Source organism: Canis aureus, chromosome 10, assembly GCF_053574225.1.
Source record: "Canis aureus isolate CA01 chromosome 10, VMU_Caureus_v.1.0, whole genome shotgun sequence".
Taxonomy (NCBI): Eukaryota; Metazoa; Chordata; class Mammalia; order Carnivora; family Canidae; genus Canis; species Canis aureus.
The window spans coordinates 48,900,620-48,918,997 of NC_135620.1; the positions used below are offsets into that span (position 1 = coordinate 48,900,620).

The 18,378-nt window shown below is 35.3% G+C and overlaps 1 long non-coding RNA gene across 13 annotated transcripts in view; it reads left to right on the plus strand.

Moving 5' to 3' along the window:
- Positions 1–18,378, plus strand: part of LOC144322333 (uncharacterized) — a 99,117-nt gene that overhangs the window by 39,413 nt on the left and 41,326 nt on the right. For 9 of the 13 annotated variants that reach the window (XR_013387975.1, XR_013387985.1, XR_013387974.1 and 6 more), the window contains one exon: positions 10,959–11,015. The exons of the other annotated variants lie outside the window; for them this stretch is intronic. This is a non-coding gene — a long non-coding RNA (uncharacterized LOC144322333). The remainder of the gene's footprint in view (positions 1–10,958; positions 11,016–18,378) is intronic. 13 annotated transcript variants of the gene reach the window in all.

The following is an 18,378-nucleotide window of genomic DNA, read 5'->3' on the forward strand; positions in this document are numbered from 1 at the left end:
CCAAACATTTACTCTTTTTCATCTTTCTGAGAATTGCATTCCTTTCCTTTGATATTCTAGACCCCTACCCATTCTTCTTAGTTGAGGATGACATATATACCTCATTTTGCCTGTCTTTGGAATTTCCACTTCTGTGTGGATTTCCTGTACTTACACTATTAAATTCAATTTTCTCCTGTTACTCTGTGTCATGTCAATCTGATGTTTCGTCCAGCTAGAAGGACTTTTATTTTATTTATTTATTCAATTTATTCATGAGAGACACAGAGAGAGAGAGAGAGGCAGAGACACAGGCAGAGGGAGAAGTAGGCTCCATACAGGGAGCCTAACATGGGACTCCATCCGGGTCTCCAGAATCAGGCCCTGGGATGAAGGCAGCGCTAAACCTCTGAGCTACCCAGGCTGCCCCCATGGCCATACTTCTTGCTTGAGAGGTAGTAGAAAGCAAATATTGAGAGTGTAAGTTTAGGAATCAAGTAGGTCTGGGTTCATGTTCTAACTCTGTAACTTAGTAGTTGTTTGATGTTGAACAAGTAACCTAAATTCTAGGTCCTGGCTTCCCCTTCTGTAATATTAAGATTATAATAATAACAGTACATATTTGATAGGCTTTAATATATTTATAGTAGTAAATGAAATAACATATACAAGGTGCTTAGCACAGAATAAGAACTCAACATAGGACAATTATAAAGAGATTTATTTATTTATTTATTTATTTATTTATTTATTTATTTTATTATAATAAATTTATTTTTTATCGGTGTTCAATTTACCAACATACAGAATAACACCCAGTGCTCATCCCGTCAAGTGCCCCCCTTCAGTGCCCATCACCCATTCACCCCCACCCCCTGCCCTCCTCCCCTTCCACCACCCCTACTTCGTTTCCCAGAGTTAGGAGTCTTTACGTTCTGTCTCCCTTTCTAATATTTCCCACACATTTCTTCTCCCTTCCCTTATATTCCCTTTCACTATTATTTATATTCCCCAAATGAATGAGAACACATAATGTTTGTCCTTCTCCGACTGACTTACTTCACTCAGCATAATACCCTCCAGTTCCATCCACGTTGAAGCAAATGGTGGGTATTTGTCGTTTCTAATGGCTGAGAAGAGTTTTTTTTTAGAAGTAATTTTGTCCCAATTAAGTGTTTATGTAACGATATTTTGTAATACAGTTTTGTCCTGAGCTTTGGAAGACGAATTTTCTAAGAGGTTGGATTCAAGATCCTTCTCATCCTAGAAAATAACCTGTAGAAACAGATTCTCAGTGGACTTGTATGTGTTTGAAAACTGATACATCAAACTGAAAATGATTAACTGAGGAAAGAAAGAACAAGTTTTTATTTCTTGAAGCGGTAACAACAACCTGGAGTGTAACTGTGATCCTTTTCACAATACTCTGTCTATACCTGTCAAAGCCCAAGAAAATCTGCTAGGCTGTGGCTGTGGCCAGTGATTCACTGGGACGTTTCTTACACTTCCATTGAAAGGCTCTTCCTACTCTCTCTCCATGTTTTTCCACCATGCTATTACGGGAGCAACATCTATATATTTTCCTTCTCCTCGGTTGAAAACAAAAGGAAACTAAACAAGGCTAACCAAAGAGAACAATACAAACACTCTCTGAAACAAAAACAGCTTGGAATATATATACTTTGTATCATGATAAAACCAGAAACTTTTCCTCCATACCAGTATCTGTAATTCTAAAGAAAAATATAATTGGCCAAAAGTTAGGAAACATTATAAAAATGTTATGAAAATGTTGGAACTTTCCAAGAAATGCTAATTTTTTACCATCACTAAACTCGATTAATTTATTATCCAGATCTGGAGTGTCCTATCCATATAAATGGCTCACTTAATTATTTATACTCTTATTCAGCATTCTGTTTTTGCATGAGAACCAATCTATGGAAAATAAAGATATTTAGTGATATTTAACTTTTTGACCTTCAGTAAAGTTTTTAAAAATATGTATCTTTAAAAAGATGATAGTCATTTTAAAACACCCAGCAGTAAAATAAAATAAAATAAAATAAAATAAAATAAAATAAAATAATAAAATAAAATATGACTAACATCCAGAAAAAAAGTGTCATTTAACAGGTAACAAAAGACATTCATCCTATTTTACTTTATTGAATCCTGGGGGAAAGGGTATATTTATACAAATTAGACTACCTCTTTATTGTTCAAAATAATTCCAAGGAGAAGATAATTGTGCTGTATTTTTCATATTAGAGAAGTAGCAAGATGAAGGCAGCTTTCTAAAAACTCTTATCTTGGGGTGCCTGGGTCACTCAGTCAGTTAAGTAGCCAACTATTAATTTTGGCTCAGGTCATGACCACAGGGTTGTGAGATCAAGCCCCTCTTCTGGCTCTGTGCTGAGCCTGCTTAAGATTCTCTCTCTCTCCTTCTGCCCACCCCCCCAACTCTCACTTGCACTCTTTCTTGTACATAGGTGTAAATTACACCAATTACCTTCTGAGTTCTTGTTCTCACTTTTCCTTGCTTGTTTAATTAGTTGAATCCCATTGCCAGTCAGGAGTAGAAGCCTCAAATTTTATTCTTCTTGGATCTTCTTAGGTCTTATCTTTTTAGATCTTTAAGTGTTCTTACCCCTTGCCCCCACCTAACTAAATGGGGTGATGAATATGTTAATTAGCTTGATTGTAATAATTTCATAACGCACACATATTAAAATATCACATTGTTACACCTTAAATATATATATGATTTTTATTTGTCAATCATATCTCAATAAAGTTGAAAAAATGTAGGCCACAAACCATAACTCACAATTATAGAAGGATTAAGCTATAGCCTTTTCTCTACGGAAGCTTCTGTTCAAAGGAGAATGCACCAAGCCTTTTAATATTTAAGATGTCTCTAAAAGGAGGAAGTGGAGAGACACAAATCACAACTATAAAACCCTTCAGCTGATTAGGTCAGAGCTGAGGAAGCATTTTATTTTCTTTCTGAAGTCCTAATCTTTTTCTTTCAATTTTATTTTCTTATGGTGATGTGCCTTGGAAGCCAGATCACCTAAATTCTGGTTCACTAGTATTGTAAGCCATTTTTCAATCACTCTTCTCTCATACCTCCTCTCTGATATCCTGGCTCCCAACCCCCTCTTCCAGTCTTAGGAGTGTGATAGAAACCCAGTATTCTACTACAGAAGGAGATGCATACAGGTTTAACTCCCAAGCATATATACTATGCAGTTTTTGCTGCTCAAAATATAGTGATTAACAGTTAATTTTGTGTTATACATTTAAAACAAACAAAAAATTATGAACCGATCTACAGTTTTATTATGATCTGCCACCAACTTTGAACAATTCTTTTGTTTCTGAACTTGAGTTGCCATGTCAGTAAAATGAGAATAGAAATATATCTACTCAGAAGGTTATTTATAGTCATTTTGCATATAATATATGCAAAAACATCTCAACATAGTAGGTATTCAAAAAGCCTCCATTTCCAGTATTTTCTTTGATGAAACTAATTTATATTTTCATAAATTGCCATTTTAGCTTTTGACTAAAAGTGATTGAATTGTAATTTCAGGGAAAGTATCTTGAATCCAATTCCAGCACCTTGATTACCAAAGCGAAAACCGAGCACTAAAACTGTCAGACGACAGCAAGTGATTCAACCTTCTTTTTTTACTGGATTGTTTTCTGGTTAAGTTAGCACACATTTCAAAACTCATCCAGAATCGTTGCCTTTTGGCTCTGACTCTGAACTTAAAGTGATGATATTTCAAGGAAAACTGAAATGCAAAGGGATGTTATGTTGCATTTACTTTAAGGTTCATTCACTATGACTTTTACATGACTTGTTAGACATTAGCCTCCCTGTTTTGAAAAGGCCAGGTACATCAGGGTCTGTGCAGAGGGTGAACACCATTAGTTTGCACTTTATCACTGTCATCCAGCTACAGCATGGCCACATTTTACATTCCACAGGTAATGGAGGATGTCAGAGCTGTTTCAACTCTTATACTAGTCAAAACTTAACAAAGACTCAGAGTTTCCGGTTGTAGGCAAGAAACAATTTCTCTGCCCAAGTTCTCCAAATAGCAGACACCCGCTCTGCAGTGAGACTGTAGTAATGATTGTCTGTGAGTGTGTTTTGTAACCTATTAATGAACTCTATGGTAGAAATGGTCCACAACTTATTAAATATCTAAGTCATTCTCAGCCAGAGCCAAACGTTTCTTCAACTTTTTTAAAGCTGAATTTTAACCAAGATTAAATATCATCATATTGCCATTCATTCTTCACATCAACTTGTAGATGTGTATGATTTCAGAGACTCAAATGACAGCATGTTCACTTGTCACAGCCCTGATCTCACGTGTGCTCACCTAAGTACAGCCCAACCAGCTGCAGCACCCAAACAGTGACAGCCTTATTTGGGCGTTGAGCGGAGATTCTATTTCACTTCATTACATCTTATCACACTTTTCATTTTTCATTCCATTATGGCAGGTTCTTCCCCTCACACTGCCAGAGGCTACTGATTGGTAATAAATCTCAGCTTCAAACCTACTCAAAAAGAGAAGAAATCAAATGAGTAAACCCTAGCTGCTGCTTTTGTTCAAACTCATAGATTTTCTGCAACTTTAGGGGATTTGCTAAGATCCTCAGTGTAATATTCTGGGATGAACGTAAATTGTATGTTAGGAGATTGGATTCTAATTCTAATCCTGGAATTCCTTAACTGAAAATATGAGCATTTCTGGCATCAATATTTTCATATTTCCAAATGAAATATTGGATGAGATAATTTTGAAGAAACTTTCAGCTTGGAAAATACATATTTCAGACAATAAGAGAAGAAACATTTACTTTTTGTGTAAATAATTATATACCTACTCTTGATTCTCAGTGAGATCAGAAATAGACTTTTTAATCCTTGGCCTTTATGGTACTAATATCATTGTTAAAATGAATATGTGCTTTTTATGATGGTTAATTTTATGTGTCAACTTGATTGGATCATGAGGTGCTCAGATATTTGGATAAACATTTCTGTATTTGTCTGTGATGGTATTTCTGGAAATGATTAGCACTTCAGTTTGTGACCACAGTAACATAGATTGTCCTCACCAATGTAGGTGGGCATCATCTACTCTGTTGAGGGAATAAATAGAACAAAGAGGTGGAGGAAGGGAGAACTCTCTCCGCCTGATTATAGAGGTGACACATTGATCTCTTCCTATCCTTGAGCTGGGACTTACATCATTTATTGGCTCTCCTGGTTCTTGGACCTTCCAACTTGGACTAGAAATACCCACTGGCTTTCATGGATATCAAGTCTGAAGAATACAGATTGTGGGACTCCTCAGCCTCCATAATCATGTGAGTCAATCACTTATGTATATCACTCATTGGTTCTGTTTTTCTGGAGAACCCTGAGTAATATGCTTTTCTTTGCAAAAACCAGAGTTTTCAAAATTATTGACAAGTTAATAATTCTTATTCTTAATTATACAGGTTCACATGGCCTTCAAAAACACTTTTGTACATATTACCTTATTTCTTTCCTTTTTCTTTTCCTTTTGTTAGAGAATGTGAATCACCTGCTATAACTGGACAGGTATTACCATCTCCATTGTAAGGACAATGGATTCAAGAAGAAAAAGGATTATGTGCCTTAGCAAAGAACTTGTGGCTAGTTAACAGCAGGAGATATAGTACAATTTAAATTAGAAAAATGCTAATTATATATATGTTTATTTGATTTTTAAAAACAACATCTTATTATGAATTACACAGAAACCTACATAATACTTATTCAGTGTAACAATAGTTGTAATGAGAACACCTGTGTAATTTTCGGAGCCATGAAGTATTAGAACATTACTGGCATCACAGAAAGCTCTCTATCTCTCTATGCCAGTTATCAGTTGATTGCCTCTCACCTCGAAACCTAGTTGTTGTTGTTGTTGTTTTTTACCTGCTCTACAGTAATAGGACTTTAAACACTTTTTTCTTTGCTGCCAATGTGATATTAAGCATTATCAACAAAGGGAACTAGAGGAACATTGCAAGAGGAAGAGGTTTCTCTTCTAGCATGTCGCCTTTGGCATGTATGGTCTCTAAGCATGTGTCGCATTGCTGAGGCAGGATTCTCAACGAGGTGATGTCCCAACTCCCTCTGTGTCTATAGCCAATCTTGACCTATCTGCACCCCAGAGAGCTATTTCCTGCTTGCCCAGTGACTGTGAACCACGTTTGACCTGGATAACTCAGTGAACTTCACCATGCTGCGAGTTTCAACTGCTACTGTTTCTTAACAAGGTATGAACTCCAGTCTTGAGGAAGAACACCCCTTCCAAGTTTGTCCTTCCTTGTATGCCTCCCTTAGCCATAATGTATTTTTCAGAATTTTAGCTTCATGTTTGTAATTTCTCCTCTGTTACAGTTTGGGACCCTGACTGATATACGTTATACATACAGATCCCTCATTTCTTCCCAGAGGCATCTACTCTCTTAACTCATTTTAAATGATTTCCTTGAATTCCTTTATGATTTTGCTGCACATGGTTAGATGCCTGCAGAACCAGAGGGCAGCTGAGCATGCCTGTCCTTTTACACTTAGGGGTGCACATGTACTGTGAGTGTGGAGGCAAGAGCAGTAGGAGCATGTTTCTTTGTTGTTTCTTTGTGTACACGTGTGTGTGCACGCATGCCTGTATGTGTGCAGGCATGGAGCCGAGTGGAAGCAGGGAAGTTCTCTGCCCAGTGAGCTCCAGCTCCTAAACTGGAAAGACTCCCACTGTTGGCTCCAGCTGAGGCCTGGTGGGGTAAAGAGTTTCCTTTCTCTTGGGAGGAGGGTTTCATCACAGTTTTAAAAATAGTTTCATTTTGTCTTTTCTAGAACTTTATGTAAACACAGAGTCTATATAATCTTTTATTACCTGCTCTCTTTTGTTCAAAATGATGCCTTTCAGAGACAGTAGTGTTGTGGTACCTGTGGTCTGCTTTATTTATATATCCACAATGTGTTTCCCATTCTAAAGCTGTTTGGCATTTGGATTGCTTCCAATATTTGACAATTATGAACAATTGTGCTCTCAACATTCTTATATCTATTTCAAATAAGTATGTTCATCTCTATGGAGTATACAGAGGGGTGAATCAAAGAGACTACATCTTCAACATTTCTAGATCATGATATATTGTTTACAAAAGAGGTATTAATTTACAATCCTTCCAGCCACGTGGGAGAATTCATGTAGCTTTTTAGACTTGTTAACATATATTAGTATGGAATAAAATGATATTATTAGGATTTTCTTGACTTCTGAAGTTTACTGTCTTCAGTATATTTTTATTAGTAATTGGTTTCCTCCTTCGTGAAATGGTCTAAGTCTTTTGCCTGTTTTACACTCTGGTTGTCTGACATTTTAGAGTTTTCTTCCTTATCATCAATCATCTGGATAAAATTCCTTTATCAGCTGTATGTGTTGCAAATGCCTTTTTCCATTCTATGGCGCTTCACTTTTTAAAAATGATATCTTTTGAAGAAGGCAAAATTATGATCATAGTTTTAAACATAGTTGAATTTATTAATCTTCTTCTTCATGACTACTGCTTTTTGTGTTTTGTTTAAGAAATTCTATTCTACCAAAGATATTAATATATTCTTCCGTATTGTAGTCTAAAAGCTTTATGGTTTTGCCTTTCACATTTAGGTTTTTAATCTACCTGGAATTGATTTTTTTATATGGCATGAATGCTCTTGCTATTATGCCATAATTTCTAAAAATAAAATGTGCACAAGGTCACCATTACTATTTAGTTTATGCTTGAACAGTTTTGGAAGAAGTAGCGTGATAGAGAAGGGTGCTGAATTGCAGGGAGTGAGGAGAGACTTCTCTTTTTAAGAAACTCATAATTAAGTTCTTACTGACGGGAACTACTTTACTTAAATAACTTCAGAAAAGCTCATTTCATAGATAAACCAATTAAGGGTTAGAAAGTTGTTGGCGCTTGGCCAAGGTTACACAGTAGTATCAATTTGAGCAAAAATTCAAATATTTACCATTGAACTCAGAAGCTTCTGCTTTTCTGTCTCTCTCCCTCGTGTGTGTGTGTGTGTGTGTGTGTGTGCATGCGTGCGTGCGTTCATATGTTCCCTTCTTATTTTCTTTGCTTTTCTGCTTTTAATTTGATGTTGGGTTTCCAGGGATAAAAGACCATCTCTGATTCCCATTTTTAATTTTGCCTATGCTCAAAGTCACCCCACTTTCTTATTAGTGTTTTCTTATGTTTTAAAATAGTCCTATATGCAGCTATTCTTCTTTCTCTGTTTATGTTATATTGTCTGTTAATAAAAATCTATCATTCAACAAATATAGAAATTTGACTATTTCCTAAAGTTTAAATTCTTATTATATATGCAAGGCCCCCAGAACCTGCATTGATTTGCTAGCTATGTTCTGTGGAGCCCTTGGGGACTCTGACACGTTCCCACATAATATACATTGGTGGTTGTTGGGGCTAAGCAATTGAGGTTTTGCTTTCTTCATCTCACACAAACGTCAGCCAGAGAAACTGATTTATCTGATGTATTTGTTTGGGCTACCAGTTAAAATTTCATCTGAATAAAGATTTTTGCCACTAAAAATATCTGAAAACAACTGGACAACCAGAGTGAGTAATTTTAAGATGCAACAGGTGTTTTCAGTTATCCAATTATAATTTTACAAAAAACGTATACTGGAGAAAATTATAGTCACGAGGTTTTTAATTATAAAATTAATAAGTACATTTAATAAGGTCAATACAAAAAGTCTATTTTATTTATATGTTTATAAAAAATAATTGGGAGATAAAATAAAAAATATTTATAAGAGCATCATAAAACCCAAAATACTGAGGAAGTTTTTAAAAAGACATGAAAGATTTCTATATTGAAAACTACAAATAATTGCTAACAGAGACTCAAAAAGCATAAATAATTTAGAGCTATATCATTTTCATGGGGTAAAAAACTCAGTATTATTAATGTATATGTTCTTACCATATTTACTTCAACATTATCATAGTAAAATCCTTACCCTCTTTGGTTTTCCTTCTGCCATTGCATCTTGCTTTATTAATTTCTTATTACATTGTTATTTCTTTAATGCCATCAAGCTATGTGTAAATATAATTTTAGGTATATGCATACTTATATCCTTTGGCTGAACTAAAACAAAGTCCTAAACTATAGTTTCTCCACCTTGGTACTATTAACACTAGGATCTGGATAATTCTTTGTTATTGGAGGCTGTTCTGTGTATTAAATATGTGCCAGCCTCCTTGTCATCTACCCATATGGCAGCATTCTCCAAGTCATGACATACAAGTCCCAGCAATTGCTAAATGTCCTTTGGGAGGCAAAATTGCCCCTAGTTTAGAACCACTGACTTGACATACCATTTTCTGAAGCAAAAATCTCAACTTTTCAAATAATTTTTTTCTTCCTGTCATCCCATTTATTGCTTTCCAATATTGTTTTTTTATCCTGATTCTTGCCAACTGCTTTATTACAGATTGAAACATTTCTGATGATTACATCTCTTTAAATCATTCATTTCTCATTAATTATGGAATTAATTCCAAGCTTCTTAACATGGCATGAAAGCTCCATCAACTTCCCCAGTTTCTTGTCTCCCCATACCTTGTTTCAGATGACTTATTATTGCTGCATTACTTTTTCTTTTTTCCTTTTTTTTATCATCTTGGCTCACACCACTGTATTGTTTTTCATTATGTCTGTGCTATCTTTCTACCCTTGACCTGTGAATCAGATAGTTCTTATGTGTCTCTTCAAACATTTTTAGGCCCATTTCTGACTTGAGACACCTGTCAATAGTTTTGTGATGTCTTCTAGGAGTTTGATGCAAGTGTGGGCCTATATGTGTACATTTCATATCCTGCCACGGGTTCTTCTGATGTTGCCATGTGAGATACTGGTAGATATTTGGTTGATAGTCATGATTGGGTACAGGAGAAATCAATGCCTTGGGGCCATTCGTAACATAATAAATGTTAATATATTTATCAACATAAATGTTTTTTTCTTCTTCACCTATTTTTTTTTTTGCTTTTTACATTTTTATTTTAATTCCATGTAGTTTAACATATAGTATTACATTAGTTTCAGGTGTACAGTATAGTGATTCCACAGTTCCATATACCACCCAGTGCTCATCCAGACAAGTGCACTCATTAATCCCCATCACCTATTTCACCGCCACCCCCCCATCCATCTCCCCTTTGGTAACCATTAGTTCTTTATAATTAAGAGTCTGTTTCTTGGTTTTTGTCTCTCACTTTCTCTTGACTCATTCCTTTTGTTTCTTAAATTCCACATATCAGTGAAATCATATGATTTTTGTCTTTCTCTGACTGATTTATTTTGCTTAGCATTTTACACTAGGTCTATCCGTGTCATTGCAAATGTCAAAATTTCATTCTTTTTAATGACTGAATAATAAGCTATTATATATAATATATAACATGTAATAATATATAATATATAATAATATATAATATATAATATGTAATATAATCTATTATATATAATAATAATGTATATATACTATATCTTCTTTATCCATTTATCAATTGTTGGACACTTGGGCTGCCTTCATATCTTAGTTATTGTTGAGTAGATAAAGCTGCTATAAACATAAGAGTGCATGTATCCTTTTAAGTTAACGTTTTTTAAATTATTCTTGAATAATAAGAGACATAAATAAATGTTCTTTCCTTCACCCTCTGGAAGGATAGTTTTAAAAATATAGTAAAAAGTGCCTGAGAAAATGCCACATTAATCAAGCACCAGTCATTCGTCTTGGTATCCAACTCAATAACCTATGCTTATGTTGGTTTTCCCACTTTCTCTATTTTGCTCTTCCTGTCCCTTAATTTGTCCTGCTTAGGATCGATTCCCAAATGAACTACCTGCATAAAAGCCTCAGTCTCAGGATCTGCTTTTGGTGAGTCTAAAACTAAGGCAACCTAGCTAACTTTTGTTCATCCTTTAAGATGACTTCTTCATCTTCAACCTATTTATTCCCTATTTTTCTTCTCAATCATCTTTTTAAAAAAAGATTTTATTTATTTATTCATGAGAGACCTAGAGAGAGGGAGAAGCAGGCTCCCTGCAAGGAGCCCAATGTGGGACTCAATTCTGAATCCCGGGATCATGCCATGAGCCAAAGGCAGACGCTCAATCGCTGAGCCACCTAAGTGTCCCTCTTCTCAATCATCTTTATTATTGTTCAGTTTAAAGCTGAGAACTAACTCATGGGAGGATATAAGTTTAAAGAAAACATATGTCCCCTGAGGCTAGAGAAAGCCCTGAAAAACGCATGTAATCATGTGTCAGAATTTACGCAAATTAAATTACAGTATCACATCAAATAGCCTTATTCTCTGTGAATCAGTAAGCAAGAGAGGACTTGAGAAGATTGAAGTCTTGAAGAAGGAGAAACAGCTAGATCCTCCATTGGGAATGATAAGGAATCCACTAGAAATGAATGAAATAGTCAGAAGATAGTGAAAGTCATCCACAGAGGAACAGATGTATATATGACATGTGTAATACACATATATTTTTAATTAGTGGACATACACGGTCCCTTCGATGCCCATCCTGGGTTCTAAGGATCAAAAGTTTTGTTCTTGGGTCAGCTGTCTACAGTCACTTTTGTTACATAGAATCAAGGTTATTTGCTAAGAGAGAGAAAGCTACATGTACAGCAAAGGAGAATGTGCCCATATTTGTGACAAACAGCTAGTAAGAAAGGAAAAGAGCACCTGGGATGATATCATCTCAGATTTGAGGAAGCAGCTGCCATTCGTGAAAATCTTGCATAGATCATTGGGAAGAAAAATGTCTCATTTTTCTCATTAAAAAAAAGAACTTTCATTAAAAAAAATTCATCAACAAATATACAGATGAAATTCAGAGCAAATAGAGAGAAAATGGAAGAGGAAATGCTACCAGGCTGGGAACTTGTACTGCAAACAAGGGAAAGAGGTACAATGATGTGGGAGTCTAAGATGTCCTTGAGAATGCCTGAGAATGCCATAGGGTTGGCAAAATCACTGCTATGGCTAGGAGCTTCAACTGACACTGCTAAGGCTTTGTTAAGGGAGATCCATGAGTAAAGCGACATTTAAGTATACAAGAGAGTAACATTAGCTATAAGCCCTCTGCTGTATAATAGTTCTTCAGATTACTGAAACTGTGTACCCTCTGATCATTATCTCCCCCACCTACTTATCTCCCCAGCCCTTAGGAACCACAATTTTACTGTTTCTTTTGGTTTGACTATTTTAGATTCCACAAAGAAGTGAGATCGTATAGTATGTGTCTTTCTATGTCTGGCTTATTTTACTTAGCATAATGTCTTTTGGGTCCATCCATGTTGCCACAAATGGCAGGATTTCCTGAGCTTTTAGTGTCATAGCCCCAAAATTATATATATGCATGGTGACTTTTAAAATGGAATTTCAATGATATTAAAAAAGTAAAATTGAGTCCTTAAAATGCAGCAAGATTTGTGCTAATAGATACCTCCAGTCACCTGACACAAAGTCCATGGTTTTAACCAGTAGAAAATATTACAAAAAGTCACCAAATGGCTAATGATGATCTAAAGTAAGAAAGCCTAGGACATATGAAGGAATACTGTCAAGATAAATACTTTTTTGTATGATTTGACATTATTAATGACAACATTTAGAAAGCAAACATGCATCTGTGTTAAAGGACAGTGCGGGAAAGTATCAGGTGGCAGTGACGTGTGCCTAGTGATGAAGATGGAGAGCTGAGTCCCTGGTTATACTTCTATTTTTGTTTATAAGAGATCATTTTCTTAGTAAGGATTGTTGAATGGCAGTTGTTGTCATGATCAATACTAATAATAAATGAAATAAGCTAATGTCATTTCTGGTTGAGAAACACCATTCATTTGGATTGAAATGAACATTTAATAACCATGGAAAGTGTAACAAGAAACTGAGCATCATTGGAACATTTCTCAACAAGATCTGAATCTGTGTCTAAGGGTTGTCATTATGCCCTTGAGAAGAGTATGAAGTGCAAAAGTTAATTGCTTCCTTAATTCATTCAAAAAAAGTTTCATGGAAGATCTGAATAAAAAAAATACTTTATTACATTAATTAATCTTCACAGAAACACTATATGGTAGATATTAATATCCTCTTCTTAGAAATAAGGAAACAAAGTTTCGAAGACTACCCCACACACCTATGGTCATATTGGCTGGTGGGTGGCCAATTTGACTCTATCTCCAGGCTTGTCTGGTTCCAAAGCCTGTGCCATATATCCTAATAAGTCCGAGTCCACATAGTTTGGCAAAAATAGGCAAAAGCAATTCCTGGATGCCATCAGCATGTTATTCTTCCTCCTTCTCCTAACAACAACCTATGGGGAAAACCTCATGGATCACAGGCTTGGACGGAATGTCATATTGTCTGGCAGAGCATCAGCTTAAAAGGTCAATAAGCTTTGCAGTAAAGCATTCTAATCAACCACGGAAAATAAATGAGTAAGCTCATATTTCTGCTTACTAAACAAAGTGAAGGCTAACTCATTATGTTCATATTTGGGATAAGTTTTCTTAGGACCAGTGTGTAAATCATAGTCCGACCAGCTATTACATTTTCTAAAACGATATTTTTAATTATCTTCACCATGAATGAGAGTTTTAAGCATGATGGAAAACCACATACACTTGAACCCAACTGTAGGACATATAGAGAAGTCACACTAAGGTGATAAGGATATGACTGAGTTCTAGTACAGAGGAAATATCTGAGAACACAGGTTCTGCCATAAACACCTGCAGGATGAGTCAGGATGCAGAAGTTAGAAACAATCAATAATTACTAAGATGCAAGGAAGGCTGAGAGGGAGGAAATTGAGGAAGAACCTTTAGAATGGATTCTCAGGAAAGAGTCCTCTGACTATAAAAACTGTGAGTTTTTAGAATAATCTATCTACCACAGGAAGCTGTGAAAGTGCCATTATTTAGGACACACAGAGATTAGATAGACTCCCAGAACCACTAAAAGCAGGTGTTAGCAGAAATATTAGTGGGAAATGAAGACAGGAGCTTTTCCATTGCTTACTCCTGTCAATACAACTTAGAGGAAATCTTTGTCCTTGAATAGGATTTCAGAGGTTCATTAAAAGATGTAGATTTTCACCCCATTGACTGAGTTATGCTTTTTTCGACCTTCGTGTTTCTCTTGGATTTGTTTGTTCTCATGTGTCATGAAGAGTCATATGTGTGGAGCTTGTGATTGCGACAGAGACTGTTTTAACATACCTTGAAAAATTAGACATGCAATGAAGTATCACCAATATTCTAACTACTCAGTGATGAACATGTTAACATTTCTTTTTTTTAAAAAATTTTATAATAAAAAAAATGTTTTTGAAGATTTTATTTATTCAGGAGAGACAGACAGAGAGAGGCAGAGACACAGGCAGAGGGAGAAGCAGGTTCCATGTGAAGAACCTGATGCAGGACTGGATCCTAGGACCCCAGGATCACAACCTAAGCCAAAGGCAGCCACTCAACCAACCACTGAGCCACCCAGGTGTCCCAATTTTTTTAATTTTTAAAAAAATCTTATTTAAATTCATTTTACCAACATATAGTATAACACTTAGTGCTCATCTCATCATGTGCACTCCTTAATGCCTGTCACCCAGTCACCCCATGTCCCCACCCACCTCCCCTTCTGCAACTCTTTGTCTGTTTCCCAGAGTTAGGAATCTCTCATGGTTTGTCATGTTAACATCTATGAAGAAACTTCCCAATATTTCAGGTGTGTGTGTGTGTGTGTGTGTGTTTAGGTTTGTGTTCATAAATATTATAATTATACTATATAGACTCTTCTGCAATTTGCTTACTAATTAAACATAATATAATCATCCTCCATGAAATTAAATAATCTTTTAAGTATTATAATACGGATTGCATCCACAGTATTGATTTATAACTATCAAATATTCTCAGTTGTTGAACTCTGGGTTGTTTCTGATTTCTTCTATTATATAAAATGTGACACTGTCTATTCTTGTACATCAATTTTTATCAAAGCTTTAATCATTTCTTTAAGAGAAACTCTTGACTTGCTGAGATAAAGGGTTTGTACATTTAACTAATTATTTTTTTAAAGATTTTATTTATTTATTCATGAGAGACACAGAAAGAGAGAGAGGCAGAGACACAGGCAGAGGGAGAAGCAGGCTCCATGCAGGGAGCCCGACATGGGGCTTGATCCAGGGTCTCCAGGATCATACCCTGGGCTGAAGGCAGCGCTAAACCTCTGAGCCACAGGGCTCCCCATTTAAGTACCCTTTAGTTAGAATGGAGTTTTCTGAAGAGTAGAATGAAGGTTCCAGAATCAATCTGCTTGTGTGATTCCATGTGGATGACTTTCCTTATCTGTACAATGGGATTCATAGAACTACTCCATATGATGACTGTGAAGATTTAATAGATAAAAGAAGCAAAGTAATCATAAGGGTACCTGCCAGAGAAGAAACTCTTAGAAGTGTTTAGTAGTAGTATTGTCATGATTATTTCCAATTAACATTTCCATCAAAAGCTCTTTTCCCTTACCCAGATGACAATATTATCACAAATATATGTGCAAATTTAATAAATTCTGTTATTATTGTTTCAATTTTCCTTTCTTTGATTAATAATAGGTAGGATGTTCACCAAATGTATATTGGTCATTTGTATTCTCTCTTTTGTGCTTTGCTTGACATAGGACTTTTTTGGCTTATTTTGCTGCTGCAGTTTTTAATTTACTTACTGATGTGTATAAGAGCTGCTTCTTTCCTGTCAAATAGGACAACAACCTCTTGCATGCTTTTAGGCAAAATGTGTTTCACATTAAACAATTTCCAAAACAAAAACAGTCATACATTTCCTCCTACATTTTCCAGAGTACTCTTCTTAGGATGTGAATCTAGTAGGAAATTTATTACACTTTTATACACCATTCCCCAAAGACGTGGATTTCAACCTTTTAAATTCTCATTTCAGTTCTAATGTCTTATAATTCTTTAACCTAGTGAGTTCTTTTTAATAACTTACCTGTTTTGACTTCAATCTAACTCCAAAATATTGATATTTCTTGGCCTTCTATTAAATAAAAAACAATTTTCCAATTTCCATATAAAAAAGCTTCATGCTATTAACATACGTTTACTTCTCTGGGCTAAATAATGCCAAGTGTTTTTGCTTTTTCCTCATTAAACTAACTTTCCAAATCTGTAATGACCCATAATGTAGCATATAATTTACAGACATAATCTTTAGAATCAGGTACCTACTCAAATTCTTGCTCAGTTCAGTGAATTTGGACAAGTCACTTAGTATATCTGAGCCTCAATTTTCTTACATGTAAAATGGAAAAAAAAAATAACCATCTCAATGAAGTAGTATTAAGATAAAATACGATAAAATGTGTGGAAGTTTAGGTGCTTAATAAATGGTGATTATATTTTAACACTTCATTATTATCATTTTCCAATGAACCTTCATCCAGTTATATGGTTATATCAATTATTCTTATTTACCAATAGCAGTCATTCACCTAGTTTTAAAATTAGAAATAATGGAGCCATATTCAGATCCTTCTGCTCTTGCATTCCTTATATCTAATCTCTTGTCAAAACCTACTAAGAGGGATGCCAGGGTGGCTCAGTGGTTAAGTGTCTGCCTTTGGCTCGGGGTGTGATCCTGGAGTCCCACATTAGACTTCCTGCATGGAGCCTGCTTCTCCTTCTGCCTGTGTCTCTGCCTTCCTCTCTCTCAATCTCTCTCTGTCTTTCATAAATAAATTAAATCTTAAAGAAAAAAAAAAAAAACCTACTAAGATAGCACCTAAAATGGCTTCACCTTCATGTACTCTGTTCCATCCCAATGCCAGTGCCTCCATCCAGAACGCTCATCATCTCTTTTCTGAACCCTTATGAGGATAGGCAACCTCAAAGTCTAACTTTAAACTGTTGCCCACATACTAATTCTAAACCATAAGTTTAAGTATGGCACTGGTCAACTATAATACTTTCCCATTTCTTAGAAGGAAAAGTTGAAATTATTAAGTATGGAATTTGAAGTCTTTAACAGCATGACCTCACTCTATTCAAGTGTTCAAGTGGTTTTATCCTCAGCCTATTTCCCTACATCAATGAACCTTTTAAATTATTTTGCACTATAATTATAAACATTTTTTGCTATTTCCAGTATATTCTGTGCACACTAACAGATTAGGGCCTTTGCTCAAAAAAAAAAAAAAAATTCCTACCCAAAATAGCAATTATTCATTCAAGATTAATAGAAGGGAAATTAATATTTAGGATGCATTAAACAAATGCCAAACACATTTAAAACTTAAAATAATCCTGTGAAGTAACTGTTATTATTACCATATTACAATGAATATAATTGTTTTGCCCAATTTCACACAAGTAAACAGCAGAGCTGGGATTCTATATTTTTTCCACTTTTCCTACACTGTGTCCTGTAATGGAATATTGTGAACATAAAGATGAATTGAAAGCAGATTCTTAGTCAAGGAAATCATGGTCTAATGGAACAACAGGTCAGAAATGTCATATTTAGGAAAACATCCAAGTTTCCACCAAATGTGTTGGTGGCATAGCCACATTCTGTGGTTTGATAATCCGTGGCTGCTCCACTTCCTGCTATGGCTTTTCTCTGTAGTTCCTTATCTGATTGTGCACTTTCAGAAAAGGTAAGAACCTTAATTTACATAATAAATTAGCATCTTTACTGCTTTAAGGAGCTTAAGAAAAGGCTTGGAAAAAAGTAGAGTATTGAAAGTAATGGCCAAATAGGACTTTGGGATTGCTCTAATTTCCTTTTATATATGCATGTATCATCATGAGAATTCATTGAGTGGCTGCTATTTTCTGTTATACACATGGGAAATTTGATGTAGATAAAAGGCAGACTGTGTAAGGAGGAAGACAGAGATGGAAATTCAAATTGCTTGGATGCTTGGTCTGTTGCTTTTCTTTCAAACTACATTGTGTCACTTGTCATAAAATTATAAAGCAAATGTCAGTGGTAGATAGATAGATGAATAGATAGATTTTTCTTATGATTGAGAAAACCAACGTGTTAAAAAAATTCTTATATGCGCAACTGCAAAGATTGCTCCTACTAAGGCTTATAAAATGTAAAATTTAGAGCCCTGAGACCTTCAAAGGGTCTCAAGCCCACTGGTTGGAAACTACTAGCATAGCAGAGGGAAAACAAGAAGACCTAATATTAA